The 7350-nt window shown below is 43.3% G+C and overlaps 1 pseudogene across 1 annotated transcript in view; it reads right to left on the bottom strand.

Annotated features, from left to right (window-relative positions):
• Positions 1 to 7344, bottom strand: part of LOC104078797 — an 8119-nt pseudogene extending 775 nt beyond the window's left edge. The window contains exons 1-13 of the transcript XR_683541.1: positions 7338 to 7344; positions 7141 to 7244; positions 6824 to 6963; positions 6071 to 6189; positions 5825 to 5974; positions 4846 to 5016; positions 3901 to 4207; positions 3732 to 3802; positions 2534 to 2621; positions 2322 to 2439; positions 1869 to 1992; positions 1074 to 1210; positions 716 to 971 (exon numbers count right to left, since the gene is read on the bottom strand). The product of XR_683541.1 is annotated as a myosin heavy chain, skeletal muscle, adult-like (transcript). The remainder of the gene's footprint in view (positions 1 to 715; positions 972 to 1073; positions 1211 to 1868; positions 1993 to 2321; positions 2440 to 2533; positions 2622 to 3731; positions 3803 to 3900; positions 4208 to 4845; positions 5017 to 5824; positions 5975 to 6070; positions 6190 to 6823; positions 6964 to 7140; positions 7245 to 7337) is intronic.
• Between the last annotated feature and the right edge of the window lie 6 nt (positions 7345 to 7350).

Here is a 7350-nt window from a genome sequence, read left to right as displayed (position 1 = left end):
GCAAGGGCTTCTACTCTTTTTTCCTAACAGAAAAAGTATTTAGTAGCTTTTTCTTTTTAATTGTCTCAGCGGAAACTTTATAATATTCAGGAAGTAAAGGCTTTTCCATTTTTGAGAATAATTTAGTTGAGAAAAAAATTTATCACTTTTCTACATGCACTAAAATTGCTGCAAGACCAATAGAGTTCTTGCCTTTGCCATCAGCTACCTCTGTGCCTTCTTTCCAGGCCACGCCTAACATTTCCAGTGCTAACTTGTTGACCACTTCATTTGGTGTTAAGAAACTGCCTTTTTCTAATTGGGTTTGAATAAGAAGTATCCATGTTTCTGAAAGTAATCAAGGCCTTCTAGTGCAGCTGTAAGTAGGAAAAGTGGGTCCTTCTCAGGTTGCCTTCACTCTGTCAGACAGATACACTGCTTTGAAAGGTGAGTAGATGGAGATATTTGCCTTCCAGTTCAGAGCTCTCTGCTGTGGATTACGTGTTGGCTAGTGTTACATGGCTCTTTCCTCAGACAGCGGGAATGCTGAGTCTATGTGGGGCTGCCATGAGACTCACCATGCCCCTGTCAGTGCGTGTTTACTCAACGTTAGTCTGTGATCTAGACTGTTTCCTACTGCACATTAGTCAGCTTCCTGCAAGTCTCTGCTTCGGGTAAGAAGCGTTCTGACTGTTTATCATTCTTTTCCCAGAGACAAATGAACGGTGATACTCACCGCCTGTACTTGGAGCTGCAGGTCATTTTTCTCCTGCAACAGGGCCACCATTTTCTCCTCCAGCTCCTTCCTCTTTGCCTCGGACTTTGCAAGCTCTTCCTTGGTTTTCTCAAATTCTTCCTTCATGTTGGCCATCTCCTTCTCTGATTCTGCACTCTTCAGCAAGGGCTTGATCTTGAAGAATAGCTTCATCCAGGGCCAGTGCTTGACATTCATGAATGCACGAACATTGTACTGGATACAGAAGATGGATTCCCTGAAATGAAATTTACATGGCTATTTCATAGCTTCAGTATGATGAATTTAAACTTCATTAGTCAAGTACCATGAGAACAAACTAAATATGAGAAATGTCTACCTCCTCTCCACCATTCTTTGATACTCCACTCTCATCAGGAAGCCCCTGCACCTGGCTTGTGTGCGAGTGATGATTTCTGCCAGCTTGTCATCTCTCATCTCCTCCAGGAGTCCCAACAGCCCAGCTTTGAAGAACACCTTGAGAAAGTAATTTTGCAGCATGTTACTGTGAAGTAGTACAGAATAGAGGCAGAGAGTCATTCAGGATCCTGAAGTAGATCTTCACGGCCATGACCAGCCTCACCTTGGGCCCCCTCCCAAACCCTCTGCCCAAGGGCCTATGAGCTTCCTATAAGCTCAGCCCTAAGCATTCAGTCCTTGTCTGAGCTATATGGTATGAGTTATGGTTTCCTGTTCAGCCACAGCCTCAGCCACACCTGGTTGTGGTGCCTGGTCATGGACCCCAGTGAGCTCTACCATGACCTGTGGACTTACTTCCTGGCTTGATATTAGATCAATTTCATTGCTGTGGATCTGTCCAGGAATTAATGAGTAGTGCCTGGGCCTTGTTAACCTACCTATATCTGGCCCTGACCAATCTCAAAAACCAAGGCTTTATGGCTTCACCTCAGACCTTCCTTATTGTCACAAACCTGCCTGGTGGTCTGGACTCTTGGTTGAACCTGACTACCATTCCAGGGTCTTCCCCACTTGCCTTGCTTGGGTACTATGGGGCTGGGCACTTGCTGACTGAGGCCTCTACCCTGCCAGCTCTGTTACTGTGCTCCCTGCCCCTGATGGAGCAGCCCCCCCTTACCTCTCCCTGACAAACTTTTAACACAGGTCTTGTTTCTACCTTGGTGTGACCAAATCTGTATTGGGTGTGGTCCACATCAATGGACCCAAGGAGCTTTTCTGAAGCCTTCTTGCTGTCCATGAACTGTCCCTCTGGGATAGCACTTGCATTAAGCACTCTGTATCTGCAGAAGAAAACAGAACATGAAGAAATCCCCATCACCGAAACCACCACTGTGATTGAACCCCACAGCCTTCTCAGACTGTCTCATTGAACTAGTCTTATGCCTGGAGACAGTTCATCCTTTCAGAACAGGATATGGAGAGTGTTTTTACTACTAAGTCTAAGTGCAAGAGAATCCTGATCTCAGCAATGTCATATCATCATGAACTGATGGTGAAACATTTTTATATTACTGTTCAGTACCAATTTAAAGTATAATGTTTCAAGTATATTACAATACTCAGGCTCTTCAGCTCAGTCTGAATGGGGAGAAAGGAGGAGCACTCTTACCTTTGTTTGAAGTCAGCATACAGGACTCTGCTGGGGAATCCTTTCCTGCAAATTCTGATCCCTTCCAGCACACCATTGCACCGCAGCTGATGCAGCACCAGCTCATGCTCCATGGCACCTAACAAACACCACCATTAGTGACTACCCCACTGTTTGACACTCAGGAGAAGAGCTTCTACTGCTCAAGGTTTCCTCCTATTGGATTCCCTTACCAGGTGTTTTTGTTTCATTTGGGATGATGCATCGTACAAAATGCGGATGAGTGCTTCTCAGGTTAGCCATCAGCTTGTTTAAATTCTCCTGTGAGATCATAAAATGAAGTTTATACTATTAAGTGTAAGCACTGGAAGCTTAATAGTGGATGTATCAAACTGAGTGTTTCAGGATGCAGACTTGTCTTCTCTAAAACATTCTGCAGAACTCCCAAAGGGAAACTTGGAAACTGAAGACTCCCAGATTTTTGGGTTTGAAATTCTTTTGTAGAATAATGGTTAGTATTACTTTTCCTTGATCTCCTTATACAAATACAGAGCTGCCATCTCACAGCTTTCCTTCCAGCTGGTATGTCTTGTTGTATTTAGTTGGGCATTTTAAGTGGATGACATGTAGTCTTGGCTAAGTGTGGCTAGCATTTGATTTGGCAGGTAAATAAGTTCTTTTTAAATGGATGGAATATTTGTACAGCCCATATAAATTTACTTTTTTAGTAGTAATTCAATCTCTCTAAATATTTCCACCTCAGCCAAATGGAAACCTTGAAAACATAACTGAAAACTGATCTAAAAATTCATTAACTTGACATAATTTAACATTCACTCTCTTTCCCCATTGAAATGAAAACATTGCCTTACAATCTTACAATCTCAAGGCAATTTTTTTGGTTTTGATGTTTGATCTATTATTTTCAGATTCTACAATGTGTCAATACTGAAAATCTTCATAAACAGGTAAAACAGGTACGGGAAATATCTCTGAAGTCTCCAGAGAAGGTTTTAATGAAGTTCAGCTGATTTATTATTCACTTCCAGTCTAAGTAAGTGAACTTCACCCTTTGGAGATTTTTGTAGAATATTCAGAGAAGGCAACAGCAAAATTAACACAGGAAGAAATCAGCCAAAATATAAGGATGCAATATCAATAGTTAGTTGGAAAAAAAAGTCTAAGATAATTGCCTAGGGAGTTCCAGGAGGCTGGCAATATCATTCTGTCTCCTGAAATAAAAGGAAGGCCATGCATGCATTGAGGTAGAGATTCTGTGGTATTCTAAGGGGGTAATTCTGTAATTTCCAAGGGTGGCAAGAGAAGGATTTAGAAGGATGACAAGAGCTATGACCAAAACTGAAACAGACTTTTCAGATTCAGAATAAAATTACTTTCCATCTTCAAAGAGATAATGAATTCTGCCCTTACCCGGAAAAGAGCTGAGACAGTCTGGAAAGAAGAACCCTTCTTCTTGCCACCCTTCTTGCCACCACCAGCCTCTGCAAAATTGAAGAAAATGAGCAGATGTCTTTATCATTGCCTTTGAGATTCCCCTTTGTACGGTATAAACACATGGAACACATTTTACAGAGCTTACCTGCTTCCCCACCATAGGTGGCAAAGAGTAAAGCCAGTGTCTTCACGGATGATTTCTGGTACAACCCAATGACAGTTTCGTTCAAGGGGTCCTTGTTCTTCTCAAGCCAGCCAGAGATGTTGTAGTCCACGGTGCCAGCATAGTGCACCAGGGAGAAGTGAGCCTCAGCTTTGCCTTTGCCAGGCTTGGGCTTCTGGAAGTTGCTGGACTTTCCCAGATGCTGGTCATAGAGCTTGTTCTTGAAAGAGGTGTCAGTTGCCTTGGGGAACATGCACTCCTCTTCCAGGATGGAGAAGATGCCCATGGGCTGGAAGGTACCATAAAAGTGACAGAGAAAGATGCTAATGATGTGAAGCATGTGCTACGGATGGTTCCAGTGGTACCAGTGTGTTGCTGGTAGCATCTCAGCCTGGATAAGGCTCTAAGTTTGTCAGGAGTTGTTTTCAGCTACGGAGCTTATTTTTGCTTTCCTGCAGCCTGTCTTCATGGAACTGGTAAGAACGTCTATCCGGTTCAGGTTAGAATTGGGAGTAGAATTGGAGGGAGACGTGGTAAACAGAAAAATAATTGGGCAATTAGGTACAAGAGACCTAGTTGTTTTGGGAAGTCAGGTGAGATGATATTTACTTCCCAAATTTGTGTGTGGAGTTCTGATTTGAGTCTTCATAGAAAAAAGGAAAGGAGACTGACTCCAGTTTGTTTTAAAGAAATCTGTTGGTGGGCGACCAGGCTACCTTCCCCATGCTTGAAGACCAGATAATGCAGGACTGATGACACAGATTTGCTTTTCCTAATTTCTCTTCCCCATACTAAAATAAATTTCAGTGCAAAATACTGTGTTTAACTGACACTGAATGCCTGGCCATGAGTTCTTTCTGAGCTGAATCTGGCTCAGAAATGTCACAGAATTCCAAAATACATCGCACACATTTATGTAAAAGGTACCTTCTCAATGAGCTCAATGCAAGCAGCCAGGTCCATCCCAAAGTCAATGAACTCCCATTCAATTCCTTCCTTCTTGTACTCCTCCTGCTCCAGCACGAACATGTGGTGATTGAAGAACTGTTGCAGTTTCTCATTGGTGAAGTTGATGCACAGCTGCTCAAAGCTGTTGAACTGCCCAAAGCAAGGAGGGAGAGGCGCACAGGTTCTCAAGGTGTGGCAAAAACCACAGGTTTTTTCTAGCATTCTCTTAATGCTGTTTGAACTTCCCCAGCTGAAACACCACTCCTAACTGTACTGTAACAGTGTGTGTTTCTTTAGCAGGACTTCTATTGTAAAATTTACTGTCCTCGAAGAATTTTATTATTATTTTTTAAATCAAGCTAAAAGTAACAGTTCTTTTTTACTGTGCTACTCAAAAGTAAATACTTCAGTAACCTTAGCTGAAGCATTGTGTAGGTGTCTCAGCTCTCTGACCTCCCAGGGAGTGGAAACTTCCTCAGTGTCCCACCCAAGAATTCCTCTGCCCTCAGGTCAACAATCCGGGGGTTTCTCTGCTCTGGCACAGAAGTCCTAGCATCATCACTGCATTCACAACAGAGGAAACATGCTGTGAACTTTCCCATAGCACTACCCTTTCCTTGGCTCTTCCAAGAGCATCCACACTTTTGGCCGACATCTGTGTGATCCTTATTCCTAGAGCTGTCTCTTTGTTTGCAAAGCCTAAGACCTTTGCAAGCTCAAGGGCCTCTGAGACAATTTGTCAGAAAGCAGAGCTTTCTTCTACCTGTTGAAAATGTTAGAATCAAAGTGTTTGTTAGTAAAGCCATTTGAGGGTGCTACTGGACAGAGAAGAGGTGTTCCTAGAAAACTGCAGATGAGAAGGGTAAACTTCTGAATCTTCATAAAAAGTGTGTTTCTGAGTCCTCATGACCCCTCCCTGACCCTCCCTTGACTATGGTGCCAAATTCTTGTTCCGTACATCAAAGATCTCAAAGCCAGCAATGTCCAGGACACCAATGAAGTACTGTCGGGGTTGCTTGGTATCCAGCTGTTGGTTGATGCGAACAACCATCCACAAGAACATCTTTTCATAGACAGCTTTTGCCAGGGCACCAACTGCATTGTTCACCTAAAGCAGAGAAGAAAGGACTGGAGTTACCTCCTAGGGTCAGAGAAGAATCCTCAAGTAGACTTTCAAGCCATTTTCAAACTACCTCCTATTTACCTGTTCCACAGTTTGACCTTTGGTCACATATTCATTCCCAACCTTGACTCGGGGATAACACAGGGCTTTGAGCAATTCAGCTGAGTTCAGACCCATCAGGTAGGCAGCCTTGTCAGCCACTAAAGAGCGCGGCGGAGAGAGAGAAGCATTTATCTTTGGACAATGGCTAAAATTTGGTCAATGTGAACAACTCTGCTGTTCATCTTCTAGAAATGGAAAAGCATTGGTCTGGTCTCATAGAGAAGGTCTGGGAAGGAGTGTAAATTCTGGAAGCTAATGATGGCCTTCTTTGAAAACAAGAACAGGAATGGTTTGGCTAGGAATAGCTTGAATCTGCAAGTTCCCAGAAGAACCCCAAAAGCCTCTGGGAATACATGAGGCATGCATGTAGCACATTCCTTTTCTGTGGAAAGTGGATTTCTGCATAGCAAAGAATGCAGGATTTAATTCACCAAGAATATTATTGCACATCATGGTGACTTAGCGGTTGAAGATTTTAGAGAGAGAGAGATATCCTGTGTTGAAGTTCCCCCTTTCAGGCTGTGTGTGTTTGGGGAGTATGCATTGGATAAAATAATGGTATTTCCCGTGATCAGGGAAGCACCTCTGCAGTTAGAAAATGAAAAAAGATGCTTTTCCTCCGTGTTTTATGTGGTGACTCAGGCCAACAAAGGCCTGTCTTTGGAGGCTAACATATCATCTCTGCAAACAGGGAAGTTCTTTGAAAAAGTCCGTTGCTGAATTTGCTGATACCTTCTGTGCCATCTGGCTCTGCCTGCTCCTCTCGTTGTTTCTGCTTGAACTTCAAGTTCCCCATAGGGAATGACAGCCCCTGTCAGCTTGTAGATGGCAGTCTTTTCATCAGCAGTGAAGCCCAGGATGTCAATGGCACTCTGCAGTCGAAACAATGAATTAAAATAGGTGTCCTTAGTAGGCCACATACATCACCTTCGAGACATGTACAGTAGGTAACTTTTTGCTGTTACTTACATCTGTAGCCATGAGCTCTTCCTGGTCATCAATACTGGGAACAGTGACCTCACCTTGACTCACATTTTGCTGTTACTTACATGTGTAGCCATGAGCTCTTCCTGGTCATCAATACTGGGAACAGTGACCTCACCTTGACTCACATAGTGGAAATCATAAGGGTTGGTGGTAATGAGGAGCATGTCTGAAAGCAGGAAGAGGCAAGGCACAGGCTTAGTTTTGCCAATCAGGTAATAGAGGGACCTGTTGCTCAAAAAGACGTAATGATCCTTCCTACCAATTAGCTCTGG

The sequence above is a fragment of the Fulmarus glacialis genome, unplaced genomic scaffold, assembly GCF_000690835.1.
Source record: "Fulmarus glacialis isolate BGI_N327 unplaced genomic scaffold, ASM69083v1 scaffold8956, whole genome shotgun sequence".
NCBI classification, from domain to species: Eukaryota; Metazoa; Chordata; class Aves; order Procellariiformes; family Procellariidae; genus Fulmarus; species Fulmarus glacialis.
Note: the sequence above shows the minus strand (reverse complement) of the source record. Positions and strands in the feature narration are given on the sequence as shown.